Source organism: Halyomorpha halys, unplaced genomic scaffold, assembly GCF_000696795.3.
Source record: "Halyomorpha halys isolate HHAL.00 unplaced genomic scaffold, Hhal_1.1 Scaffold1163.1, whole genome shotgun sequence".
Lineage (NCBI taxonomy): Eukaryota > Metazoa > Arthropoda > Insecta > Hemiptera > Pentatomidae > Halyomorpha > Halyomorpha halys.
Genome location: NW_027109719.1, coordinates 72,915 through 87,476, shown reverse-complemented (window position 1 = coordinate 87,476; position 14,562 = coordinate 72,915).

Genomic DNA, 14,562 nt, shown 5'->3' with positions numbered 1-14,562 from the left:
ACTCATAGAAAATTTTCTCAAATATAACAACATTGATACACACTTTATCACACCTAACCACTCTGACTCAAATGGACTCATTAACAGAGCACATTCGACACTAATCGAAATTTTAAATATTATTAAAACAGAAAAGGAATTATCTATTTACAAATTACTAAGATTAGGACTGATAGCATACAATAACACAATAGTAAGCAACTTAAAATTAACTCCCAATGAAATCACCTTCGGTGCTCAAAACAACAAACCAACACAAGAACTAATTCTAGAACAAAAAGTTAAACAATATCATGACGAACAGCAACTGATACACAAAGCAATACAGGAAATTATTGAAAAGGAAAAAGAGAACAGGACAGAAAAATTAAACAAAACGCGAGAAAATATACAAATACCTGACGGAGAAGTTTTCGTAAAAGACATACAATACGGTAAAGCTAAACCAAAATATAAGAAAAGTAATTATTCAAAAAAATCTAACCTAGTAACCATTAATAAAAAACGATTTAAAGTCCATCCTAATCTTATAAAGAGACCAAGAAAATACGCAACTGACGACTTGCATTAAGTTACAGATGCTGACACAAACACTAGCCAGCTACACGGCCTTACTAGTCATAATAACAACACAGACTGATTCATTGACAATAACTGACTTATCTAAAGGACCTGGAATCATTCCTATTAAGCTTCCATCAGCATACCTGCCTCAGCAATACTACACCTTTGTTCATATAATCAACGTAGAAACTTTAGATGTAGAACTGACAAACATTTTTTCTATTATTAATTCAACTTATAACTTAAACAAAACAAACTATGCAAAATCACTTTTTAAATACTACCACTTTCTTAGGAATAAACTAGATCATTTATTTTTAAACAATCATCGACATAAACGAGGACTCATCAACGGATTAGGCAGCGCTATTTCATGGTTAACCGGAAACATGGACGCAAACGACAAAGAATACTATGATAAAGCCATACACACCTTAACACAAAACTCCTTTCATATGGAAACAAATATTACCAAACCAACTTATAGTCAATAAAAAACTAATAGAAGAATTCAATCATGATATTTCTATTATACAAATTAACAACAATAAAATTAAACAACTATTCTCGAATCCATTATTGACTCAATTAGAATTAAATCAACAATACAACAATATTTTTCTTAATCTAGTATTGATAAATAACAAACTCAATGACATCGAAAACTCTTTAGAATTTTGTAAATTAAATATCATTCATTCTAGCATCCTGGAATTCAAAGATTTAAAGAATTTACAACGAACATATAATATCACATTTATCACTAAAGATATTGAAGCACTTTGGCAATTAAGTCAAGTTCATTGTTCTATAAAAGATAATGTAATCTACTACTTTGTAAAATTACCCTTACAAACCCAACCTTTAGAAGCTTATTTTTTGTTATCTAACCCAGTCGCTAATAATGGTATCTTAGAAACCATTCATGTACATCCTCCGCTAATCCTTAAAAATTCGCAAGACGAACTACTCACTGCAGATTGTAAAGACATTAAAGAAACCTTCTATTGTACAAACAAAACTTATGTAAATAATACATGTATTCAACAGATAATCTCTAATGTTAACATTTTAGATTTTAAGACTATTATTACTCATAGTAAACCTTTTGTACATTATATCCCTTTAATAGATTTTTATTTAACCTTTAATATCCCTAAAATAACTATACGTAGAAAAATAAACGAAACTGTATTTTTAACTAATAGTAGCTTAATTAAACTTAATAATGATGAAATATTATTTGATAAAAGAGTAATGCAAATGTACAGAGCAACCAAACCTTTGAAAATTCAAAATTATGTTACACAACACAGCAACTTTAATATAAGCTTTGAAGAACTCCATCATATCAATGTTCATCTGGAACCACTAAAATCTCTTTTTGATTTACCTTCTAATAATACAACTCTATATATTTCATTAAGTATTGTACTCTTCATTTGTATTATTCTTAGTTTATTATTATTATATTATTATAACTATTGTAGCAAAAACCAATGTATTATTAATAACCAACATCAAGCACCAACTCTACCTGAAGAAACTTCACCTAATTTACCTACACCCAGAACTTACCATGGGGTTCCCTTTTTGTTTTCATCGGAGCCTCAAACTTACGGAGGGAGGAGTTAAATAATAAAACCATTAGAAAATGAAGGATTGCTGACTCCAGCATTAATGAAGGTATATAGGAGGTAGCAGTCAGGCCATCCGGACAGTCCGTCAACAAGTACGCTTCTCGTTAATTTCTGTCACATTGGTTATTATAGTGTTTGTATTGTTTAATTGAATAAATTGCTTTTTAAAAAGTGAAAATAAACTATTTATTACGTAACTTCCATGTTTTTTTGTAGTCGATGTCGATTTCTTTGTTTCAAAAAGCACTTCTTACAGGCCGTAGGTCGCGGGATCGTTGAACAGACCTCATGTTTCTGAAATAGTTGTTCAAAAACATCGATGTATTTTGGGTAATGTATTGTAAGCAACGATATTTTTAAAACATCGATGTTTTTATTAGTCGATGTCGGATTCTTTGTTTAAAAAAACACTTCTGACAGGGCGTAGAATACATGATCGTTGGAACAGACCTTATGTTTCTGAAATAGTTGTTCAAAAACATCGATGTTTTTCGGGTAATGTATTGTATAGGTGCTAGTAATGCCAGTAATGTATTGACTGGGTGCTCCCTCCCCCCCCCCTTCACCCTTCTAAAGGAATAGTACTGCTCCCAGGGCGTATTCACTTGCGTCAGTTGTGATTGTTTCTTGACTCCTTCCTTTGAAATCGTGTCCCATGAAGTTTATTTCTCTTTCCCGGGGCACCCTTCTAACGAACCGCCCACAAAGGGCTATTGACAATAATCCCCTGTTCCTTGAGTTTCTCTAGCTCCTCTCAAATATGATGGCTCAGCACCTGCGGATACCTTCTCCCCTTTACGTACGTGACTCTTTCCGTTTCAAGTGTTATCTCATGGACAGTTTCCCCCGTCGCCTTCAAAATATACCCCCCTCAAAAATTCCGCTTGAAAGGAGTGACGCCAATCTTTCATACTGCAAATCGCCCATACTCGCCCTTCCTCTCTCCTCTTGACCCCAACAAAATTTCGAGAACTACGATTATCGATGAGACAATCCACACCCACTCCGATGATAGGCAGACCGCCGTATTTACTCCTTATGCTATTACTCACCAGCGTGCGGTTGCCCCTCTGCCGGCACCCAGTCAGATTTCCGATGAGATACTCCTCCAGTTCTTCGCCTTCCGCTGATCCTCCTGTATTTGTAACCTCCTCCACGCCATGGTTCTTCGGTTTCCCCCTCCGTTTCCGATACTTCAGAAACCACCGTAGATTCGATTGAAGAACCTTCTGTCCTCCGTGTATTATTTATCTTTTTGCACCCACTGAGAATTTATCTCCATGTGCTCGTTTCGTTGCCCATCGCCTCTTCTGTAAATATTGGGGCACTTTTTAGCGAATTGTGCCTCATTTCAGCACTCGAGGCATCGAGTGCGGAGACACTGGGCCACCAAATGCCCTACTTTGCCACACCCATGGCATTTACGGTCCTCCCTCCCCCCGTTCCCCTCGATTTCATTGAGGGCATTCTTCTCTCTTGTTTTCTTAGCATATCTCTAGTAAATTCCTGCTGTTCTCTTCTTGTTCACGGGTTCTGATGATTTCTGAGCTGTAATGGACCCTCTTCCAATCTTGATCATCGATAAATTCCTCGGCATACTATACGAAAGAACGTTCTTGGGGTACGCCTTCCCTTTTTCCAATCTACTTTGCTAATTGGACTTTCAACACCGTTGACAGAAACATCATACGAGCTTGCACCTGGTCAGTTTGCATCATTTCAGTTGTCTACTGACTGCCGAGTAGAGAGGACGTGTGCAGAGTGTTTTAAAGTTTCTAAGTGTTGTTAATGTGATAGTAGAGATATTTTTGAGAACAGGAGTGTGCCAAAACGTTGGTAGAGAAGTGTTTTGTTGGTGTGTGAAATTTGAACAAATTCCACCGAGCAGGTTTGGCGGAATTAAGGAAAAGAGTGGGGCCACGAGGTGGTTTTCACTCCACGTGACTGAAAAAAAAACGGGATCAATTTGAGCAGTATACGGTCGTAAAGAGCACAAAAAACTGAGAAAATTGAATACCTACACGAACCCATTTGGTGCACTGTACGGTAAGTTATCGATTTTTAAAGTTTAAAAGGTTAATTGATTGTTGGAGTGAGGTGCTTGGAGGGGCTGGAGTGGTGTCGCGCCGTGCACCTTGCCCTAGAGGGGAAGGTCCACAATCAAGGTGAACTTGAGTATTTCTTCCGGGGCCCATATCATGGCCGGAAATGGGGAAATAAGTATGACAACCCCGGAGACTTTAACGGTGGGTAAAGAAAGAAGTGGCCTTCGATGGTAAATTCGGAGATTTCAACGCTGGAGCAAGATGGAAAAGGGTCATCGATAAACTTGTCGGTGATTTTAACGCCCGAGAAAGAAAGTTGGAGGCCCTCCAAGGAGAATTTGATAGTGAGGAAGGATGGAGATGGACCCTCAATGTCAGAATCGGACTTCCCAATGACAGATGCGAGTGTTGGGAGGCGAGTGAGCCCACAGAGCCCCGAGGAAAACAGAAAAAAGAGAGCTAGAGTGGAAGACTCTCTCTCAGAAGATAGTCCCTCCGAGAAAGCCAGGATCCTAGCTGAATGAATCAGGAAGTACCTGATTCACACGAAGATCAGTTTAAAAAATCAAGAGTATATTAATCAAAAAATTACTGAAATCAGGGACATCGTGGTTGGACTGGAGGCCAAATGGCACTCCGTCCCTGGTATAGTTAGGGAGGTGGTCTGGGAAGCCTTATACACCGATCAGCATCTTCTACATTCTACAGTATCATTACCGATAAGGTTGCAGAAATGGTGGCTCCACAGATAGTCAAGTCAATGGGGGAAGCCGTGCAGGGACTTGGGAGTGAGGTGTCTCCTACCTCTGAAAGGGTCAGCGAGACCAAACCACGAAAGAAGACCAAGCGGCAAGAACCCAAAAGTAAACAGGAGCCACCAAAATGTCATGACGCTGCCCCGGCTCCAATGCCCCTGAAAGGGAGTGACAACCCCATATGCCGGGGCAGGAACATGACGGAGGACTCATGCAAGGATGAAGAGGTGTATAGGGCGGTTCCGGGCAAGATCACAAGCGAACCCCAAGCGAAGCACGATGCCGGCAAGGAGGATTGGGTCCTGGTAAAGAGGAAGAAAGAGAAGAAGGGGGAACACAAAGAGGAGAAGAAGGGCAAGTTGACGTTTGCCGGTGTCCTTGCCAGTGTCCCGCAGGTATCTAGGAAGGCAGAGGAGTCTGCCACTTATGTGACAGTCAAAGACAGCGCAGAAGGGTGGTCTCCGAGCAGGATCCACGAGCAGCTCCCGTCCCTAGAGGAACTGAAGCAGATAGGAGTCTCTGCCAAAATGGTGAGAGTCACCAATGGTAACGCGGTCCTGATAAGGATAGAGGGTGCGGACCAGGCAAAGAGACTCCTAGAATGGTACCGGCTGAAGCAGGGAGGACTCGAGGCGAAGCTGGCGATGGCGAGGAGACCCCGCCTGGAAGTTAAAGGTGTGCCAAAGCACTGGGATGAAAAGATCCTGGTTAGGTACCTGTGGGACAAGAGTGGCCTTGGAAATGCCAGAGAGGAGGACAAGGCGGAGTGGATGAGACCCTGTTTCTCCACTACTGTTAGGGGTGGGCTATCGATGACGTGGGTGGTGGAAGTCCACCAGTCAGTGAGGCTCGCTCTGATGAACTTGTCCGCAGCCGACACGACGACAGGATGGTGGAGCATGACCATCAGAGATTACCTCGACCCCCTGCTCAGTGTATCAAGTGTCAGAAGTATGGACACCCTGCCAAGGCATGCACAGAGGACCTGGCGTGTAAGTGGTGTCTTGGCACGTGGCATAAGATAAAAGAATGTCCGGCAAAGAAGAAGGGACTGACACCGCGCTGCAGAAACTGTAGCAAGGCAGAGAGGGGAAGATCTCCAACATTGTGCGGGCACCAGAGAATGCCCGCTACATCTGGAGAAGATGGTCGTGCAGGCGAAAAGAACGCGCTATGCGTAGGCTGCAGATCCTGCAGGTCAATATGGGCCGAAGACTCTCGCCCGAAAGGTCGACATCATGGTAATTCAGGAACCACATGTTGTCGCAACAATGTGGTTGCAGGGTTTGGTGTGGCGTCGAGGGTGGTCGCTTTGGGCAGTGGTGAGAGGAGGCCTAGAGCGGCGATCGTGATAGTTAATCCCTCCCTCGACGTTATGGAACTGAAGCAATTCACCACAGCAGATCAGGCGGCATGTTACGCGAGGTGGGAAGGGATCTCCTTCGCCCTTGTTTCGTCGTACATGCCGCCTAGAAGGAACAACGAAGACATCAACTATAGTGTCGCTGCTGTGGAGGCTGTCGTACTCAAGTACTGTAATGTGATAGTCTGTTCCGACACCAGCTCCAGGAGCACGGCCTGGGGTTCGATTAGCACAGACGCCAGAGGGAGACTGATGGAAGAGAGCGTGGCTAGGTGTCAGCACGTCGTTATGAATGAGTCCTCTGGCCCCACATTCGTGTGTGCGAGGGGCCAGAGTTGGATAGACGTGACACTGGCCACGGCTCCCATGGCGAGGCGAATAGCTGACTGGGCCCTAAGGTCTGACACGAGCTCCGACCACCGGGTCATAGCCTTCAGTGTAGTGGAGTAGGAAGGCGGAGCCCTAGAGGAGGAAAGGGACTTTGTGACCCGATCGGCGAACTGGATAGCCTTCTCTAGTGAACTGGAGGGGATATTGGTGGATAGAGAATGGGAGGAGGTGGCGCCGATGGAGGAAAAGTCAGGAATTGACCACAGAGTGGCAACCCTGACGGGCGCCATCACCCAAGCGGCCAATATTACCCTTCAGCGCCGCAGAGCGAGAGCACGTCCGGTCCCATGGTGGACGCCGGCCCTGACGCAGCTGAAGAGATAGTACTATAAGGCCAGACGCAGATACCAGGAGTGCAGAGATGAAGAGAGGAGAGCTGCACTCGGAGAGGAAAGCAAGCATAGGTATAGGGTATATCGAAACGGCGTGCGTCACCAGAAGAAGAAGTCCTGGCATAAGTTCATCGTCGAGGAGTCGGAGAAGAATCCCTGGGGCATCCCGTACAGAGTGGCGCTGGGCAAGGTTAAGCCAATACAAATGATGGCTGCCATCAAAGTTGGATAAGCCCAGGCAACCACCCTGGAAGAAACAGCGATGATGTACATCGATTATACATACCCCAGGGATGATCCGTCCCAGGACACTGCACAGGAGAGTATGGTGAGACGCACCACGTGATACCCACCAGGTACCGATCTATGCCCACCGTGGGATTTATGGGACCTAAGTCTTGCCGTGGACAGGCAGAGGATTGGGAGGGCTCCGGGATTCGACGCCTTCGACGCTGCAATCCTCAGGAACATTGCCCCATATATCTAGGAGGAGGTGTTGGAAATCTTCAATGATTGCTTGGATAAGGGGTACTTTCCGAGCAGGTGGAGGACTGCAGACTTGAGACTGCTCTACAAAGGGGGAGGCAAGGATGGTCCTCCCTGTTATCAGCCAGGTCCTTGAGCATATGATAGTGCATAGCCTCAGACCAGTCCTCAGTGCTGCGAGTCACCCAGGGCAATACGACTCGACCCGTGGCAAGGGAACAACGGATGCGCTGCTGAGAGTGCGTGAGGATGTAGAAGGGAGGGCGGAGAAATATGTCTTGATGATACTGTTCGACATATCCTCCGCCTTCGATAGTGTTTGGTGGCCGCGCATACTCCAGCGGTTGCAAGACTTCGACACCCCCAGCAACTTATACTCCCTCGTGAGTAGTTACCTTAGTAAGAGGAGTGTAAAGATCAGGGGTAGCTATTCAGAGGTCGAGAGAAGGATCGAGAGAGGCTGCCCGCAGGGTTCGGTTCTCGGGTGGCCCTGTGGAAGCTGGTGTTCGATGAGTTGTTGGGGGAACTTCAAGATAGAGGGTACCTTCCCACAGCCTACGTCGAAGACCTGGCAGTCATCGTGGCCGGGAATAGCAGAGCCAGATTGAAGAACGAAGCGGAGAGATGTGCCAGTCTGGTTGGATAGTGGTGCGTGAGGAGAAGGTTAAGTATGGCCGCAGCTAAGACTCAGGACATATTCCTAAAAGGCTCCACGGACAGGGCTTATCCTATTACTCTGGACATACAGGGAGAGAAGGTGGGGCTGGATGAGGAGGTGACATACCTCGGAGTGAGGATGAGATGAGGGATAGAGGGACTCTGTCACTTAACGGGCTGAGCAGTATAGGGGATGCTTTCTGGGGCCTCAGGTACCCCGCTACAATGACTATATACAAAGGAGTGGTGTTGGGTATCCTGAGGTACGCATCCCCTGCGTGGAGTCGAACCCTCACGCGGAAGCAGAAGAAGAGACTGGCCACTACGCAACGACTGGCTCTGCTGAGGGTCACGAAGGCGTACAGGACGGAGTCACATGAGGCGGTGCAGGTGCTGGCCGGAGCAATGCCCCTGGACCTCATCCTCAAGGAAGATGCTACGAAGTATGATGTGAAGAGGCAGGGGCTGGGAGTGCTACCGGCGGGACTCCAGGAGAAGATCGGCGAGATCCCGAACCTTTGGAAGAAGTTCCTGCGGGAGGAGTCGATTGAGGAGTGGAATGGACGGTGGTGGACAAGCGAAAAGGGTGCGACGCTGAGGATATTCTTCTCCACCGTCCACTCAAGATTTAGAGCAGTCTGGGTCATCCCAGACTATTGGGTCTCGCAGATCCTGACAGGACACGGAGGATTCCGGGGAAAGCTGAAAAGCTTCGGGAAGAACATCGACCCCCGGTGCCCTACGTGTGGGGTCCCTGAAACAGCAGAGCACGTGGTATTGGACTGCACCGCGATGGAAGGACACCGTGCCAGGTTGACGAGAAAATGCGGGATCTGCACCCTCGCCGAGTCGGACTTCCCTCTGCTGATGGAAGAGGATAATTACCCGTACTTCAGGGAATTCATCTACGGGTGGAGGGAAGTGGTCGGGCCAACGCACTTTACATTGGGAAGGGCTCGGCCGCCCGGGTTCGGCGAGCCACCAATGGAAGATGAAGATCAAGATGACAGCAAAGAAGCAGTTTGAGACCAGGAGGGCTGGACTAGGCTGCGCACTGGAGGTGACAACCGGACGGATGCAGACCAAGCGTGTTGGACGTACCGGACGGATGCTGAGGATAAGGTGTAGCCCCATCTTACGGCACTCAACCGAGTGCTGGGCTGCACCACGTTTTTGTAATAACTTTGTCCCCAAAAATTAAATGGTTCCACCATTAATTTTGTATAGACATATGAAAATAAAGTTTATTAGTAATGTTTATTGGCAGCAGTGGCATGCGCAATCCTAACGCACTACCCCACTGTTGCCGAACCCCGTATGGCAGGAATGCCAGGAAGGGGGAACAAAAAAAAAAAAAAAGTTTGCATCATTTCAATTAATTTGTCCGTATCCGGTTGTAGCGTAAATGCAGTTCGTTGGCGTACTGCTCACTGGACTGCTCCTGTCTTCTCCTCTCTCAGAACATTCGAAAGATGTCCTCTTCCGGCCCCTCCCCTCCCCCCTCCGAATGCCTTTCTTTCGCCGTGCTTCATAGTATCCCTTCATCATCCTTGATCTGGTTAAAGATTCATCTTTTCACTCGGCAGACCACTGCAGATTTCAGTTTATCAGCGTCCCCGCTGTCCGATGAAAATTTTCCGCTGAAGGTTTTCTGATTTCTTTACTTCTATTCTGCTCTGCCGTGCTATCGTTAGGCGATCACGGCCCTTAAGAAAGTGGCTTAATTCTCCGTCTTCCCTGGTGAATTTTTCTATATGGGATGCCATTTTTCTCAAGTTCTGCGTGGTCGCTGTTCTCACCTTAAACCAAGGTCGCAGGTATAGTTGCGAATTCTTCGCCTTTTATATATTTATAAAACTTAAGTATGGGCGAGTGAAAATATTGAAAAGGGTTTGAAATGATCCTCACGGGTTCCCGAAATAGAATTTTTTTTTTTTTTTTCCCTAGCCCCTATAGAGAAATTTTATTGTTGAATTTTTTATATATATACATATTTACAAAATTGTTCTTTAACTGGAGCATTGCTCCATTCTAAGGACAGGTTGAGATTTATAATTCCTTGAGTGTATATAATGTTTTAGTAGACGAGGTGCTGGGGCACACTTCGTTTTCTGAGTTTTACCCTACATTCTAAAAACTAAAACTAACAAGTGTCTTTCACTTTTCAATGGGCGGTACATCATTGGCTACGAGGGCGGAGGTCCTGCCAGCGTACTGGAGGGGGCGCAGGTGTCAGTGATTGGAAGAGTGGATAGGTCAGATGTTTGAGGGAGTCAAAGAACTTGACATGCCTCCGACCAATGAACTCTGGTACTATTGGTAATTTGAAGAGCTGATGCAGTTCCGGAGGCTTCTTCTTCTTCCACGATGTAGTGCGGACCATCCTCCGCACCATCCTGGAATCCCTGAAGGTGGCGCTGCGTGCCGTCAGAGAGGTAAATGAAGATTGGTGCTCCGTAGAGAAGTGCCGGCCTTAGAATGCTCTTGTAAACTTGGAGTTTAAGCCGTAGAGAGAGAGCTGGCGATGTGGAGGTGGTTTAGTCTGTAAAACCGCCTTCTGAATTGTACTCGTTTTCTGGTAGAGGTTAGTGGAGAACTTGAGATGAAGTGATAGTCGATACTATCGAGTTTGAAGGGGAAATTATGGTGTTGTCCAGTATGAGCGACTTCGGGAGAGTCGATCGCTTGTACTGTTGCTGAGCGAACACTACGCAGTCTGTCTTAGCTGGGTTCACGGTGATGTTTAAATTACCCAGGCGTTGAACAATCTCTTTGCAAACCGCTCCGGCTCGCCCTATGGCATGTTTGGGGTTCATACTGCTGCTGTAGATGGCGATGTCGTCGCAATAGGTGGCGACCGTAGCTACTTTGTAATTTGCACATCAGCGGTATAAATTGAAAATAGCACTGGCGATAGAACCGCACCATTCACCAGGATCTCCTGCTACCCTCAGTGCCGGAGTATTAGGCCGAAGGCACATCAAATTTTTTGATGGACTGAAGGCCTTTGCCAACCTGCTCTTCAGAGATATCGCCCCTCCACCAATACTTGGGAGGTGGCAAAGCACTGTCCCCTTAGTAGACGTCCTCGCCGAGGGAAGGACTTCGGGCTCTGCAGCTTGAAGTCATCACACCACCACCACCACCAGCCGGAATGGTCCCTCTCCATTCTATGTAAGCCCCCAACTAGTATGTTACCAATATGAAACCGCCTTCAGCGGACCCTGTAACACATCTTATACTGCCATACGGCAAACAAAGTCAGTATGTAATCTGTATATATACTATGTATTATATTATATATTTGTAATTGTCATTATATATAAATAAAGAGGATTTGAAAATAAATAAAAAAAACGATAGAACCGCTCCTTGTGGAACTCCGCAGGTCAATGGGATGGAACGGGAAATCTCGTCTCGAACCCGCACAGAGATGGTGATCTTTATTGAGCCCAGTGCTTCTATATATTCTATATGTTCGACTCGATCGACTGATGTTAGCGGTTATCGTGCTTGGGCTATAACTCTACCCTCACCAGTTTACGAACAATCCTCGTAAACTTGCACTGCATTTATTATAACATAAAAAAATTGAAAACTATTTACAATTAACTAACAATAAACAATAACCCTACAGTGCTCGTAAACTCCATCATGTACAAAAGATAAATACATATATCACTAACAGAAAAATGAAATTGCCTAAAGTTAATCCTATATACATAAATTACACTTAAAAATAAAATGAAAAGAACGAGAAGAACTCTTCGTACAATACCAGGAAAAAGATTAAATTAAAAAAAAAAGTGAAATTAATATATACAAAATTAACAGAGAAACTAGGAATAAAAAAAATAAAATAAAATAAAATAAATACTTTTCGTGGAGTCTAATCTTCTTGTGGCGATATGAGGACACTCTATGTTGTGATTTCTTAGACGCTTTATATAGTAACGATATTATGTTCTTTAATGATGATCACTCTAAATGTGGCCTCATAGCTCTGCAGCTCCTTCCCTCTATTAGTCCCTACTTTCCCATATACCACTGTCCCAGTATTTATTTTACCCACAATGTCTCTGACATTGAATTTATGTTGGGTCGTTGTTCTACTTTCTTTCTTGCAAATCCTTTTGCCCAAAACTTTTGCAAGGCCATCGCATTACCGGCCATTTCATCTTCTCCCGACAAAGTACTACGGTAGATCCGTCGACGCCCTCCTCATCCCAAAAAGAATTTCGAATGGGCCAAAACTCGTGACTGTATGTATGGAGTGGTTGTATGCTGTGACTGCCCGTTCCATTGCGTCATCAGGCTCTATTCCTCTTTCTAGCTAGTTCAGTCGTAGGTGGTCACTTAAAGTGCTATGAAGCCGCTCTATCCCTCCGCGGCTCTTTGGATGTTGAGGAGTGTTGAGGTCCCACATCACTTTCAATATTCTCATTTACTCTCTGATGGTTGCGTTGTCAAGTTCTCTCCCACTGTCGAAAGAAATTCTGTCGGGGATGCCATAGCATTGAAACCATGTCCGAAGGGCTCGTAAAACCGCATCTGCTGATCTGTCCTGCACCGGGTATGTCATAGCCACCTTACTAAAGAAATCAATAATTGAGACCCACTTATAGCCTTTCCAGGTGAAAGAATCTACTTGTAAGTCGCTGATTGGCGTATTCGCGGTAGGGGTCTCTTCTTGAGCTGCACAGAGTGGGTGCCGACCATATTTCGTCCTGAGGCACACCTTTCATTTCCCAAGAATCTCTTGGATTGTGCGTTTCATGCCACATTAGAAATAGCCTCGTTCAGCCCAAGATAGTTAGTTTTTTCTTAGTGATAAGCCAAGGTTACCTCCTTTTGATGTTCCGGGTCTCTCAGGGTATCAACCATTGATGTGCATCAAACAAACGATAGTTCAACGCCAATCTTTTCTGTTCTCCATAGTCGCTGGATCTTTTCCCATACCGTCCCATTTTTAACATATAAATGATGGATCTTACCGGCTTTGAATACCTCTTTCAGCGCTATGCATAATTGGTCCTCTTTAACACTCGGTTGCGACCAGATAGTCGAAATGATAATACCACCGTACATGCTCTGTTCCATCTTCAACAACCCCGTGGTTTTTGTCATCCAAATAATCGGGTGCCTCTTGTTGTTTAGAATGTCGTCCAGTTCCTCCATTACCGTCGGCCTGTCTATGTTCAAACTTCCAACTCATGTCAGGTCACCTTCTACTGCGTTTATCATGATCGCTCGTGAATTCCAATCTGCTAGACCGTTTTTCTTGTCAGGTTGGTACCTTATGTCCATGTTGTACTGGCTCAACAGTTTCTTCCACCGTGTGACTCTCGTGGACGATTCTTTTAACTTCCCCACCCATTGCAGGGGCCTATGGTCCGTCTGGACCCTAAATCGTCTTCCAAACAAGTAGGGTTGGAAATACTCTATTGCCCTCACAATTACCAGTAGTTTTCGTTCCAAGGCACTGTAACGTGCATTTGCCTCTGTGAGTCTTATACTCGCGTACGCCACAGAACCTCACTCTGCTGTGCCAGGAGGCTCTAGCGAAGTTGAATGGAGAAGAGGGAACACTCTAGCCACGTGTTGAGGTATGCCAATGTCATTTAATCAGCCTGGGTGGGCCCTGTAGAGTTGAAGGGGAAGCGGATATGGAATTAAGTCGGTGGGGGGTATCCAGGGATAACTTACGGGTACATATAGTAGGGAAAATGCCACGAGAGTACCACGTTATAGTGAGTTGCGATTTGTTTAGTAGAGCAGGCGAGCGAATTAGAAATAACGGGAGCAAGTGGAGTGTCAGATTAGGGAAAAAGCGAGACGGCTGTACCGAGAAGGGAGAAAACGGGTAGAAGCTATTCATCGTACGGGGAATTGGAGAAAGGATATGCTTCGAGAATACACGGATATATTTTTCAAGGAGGGGGATATACTGGGAACAACGGGCCAGACTATGCATGAGATCGTTATTAATCAGGAAAAAGTCGCTTACGTGAAAGAACGGCGGTATCCGCACTCGTTGAGGCAACACATCCAGGAGGAACTGGAGAATCTTAAGAAACAGGATATCATCGATAGCACGTTATCATACAATAGTCCCCTGAGGGCCGTAAGGAAAAAGAGCGCGCCGGGAGAGAATAAGGAAAAATATAGGGTAGTGATAGATTAACAAAGCCTCAATGAGAACACGGTAGACGAAAGGTACCCTATACCGAGGCTAGAAGATATTTTAAACAGGTTAGGTGGAGCGACAATTTTCAGTACCTTAGATTTAAAAGTCGGCTACCATCAGATTAGGATGCACCTAAACGACCA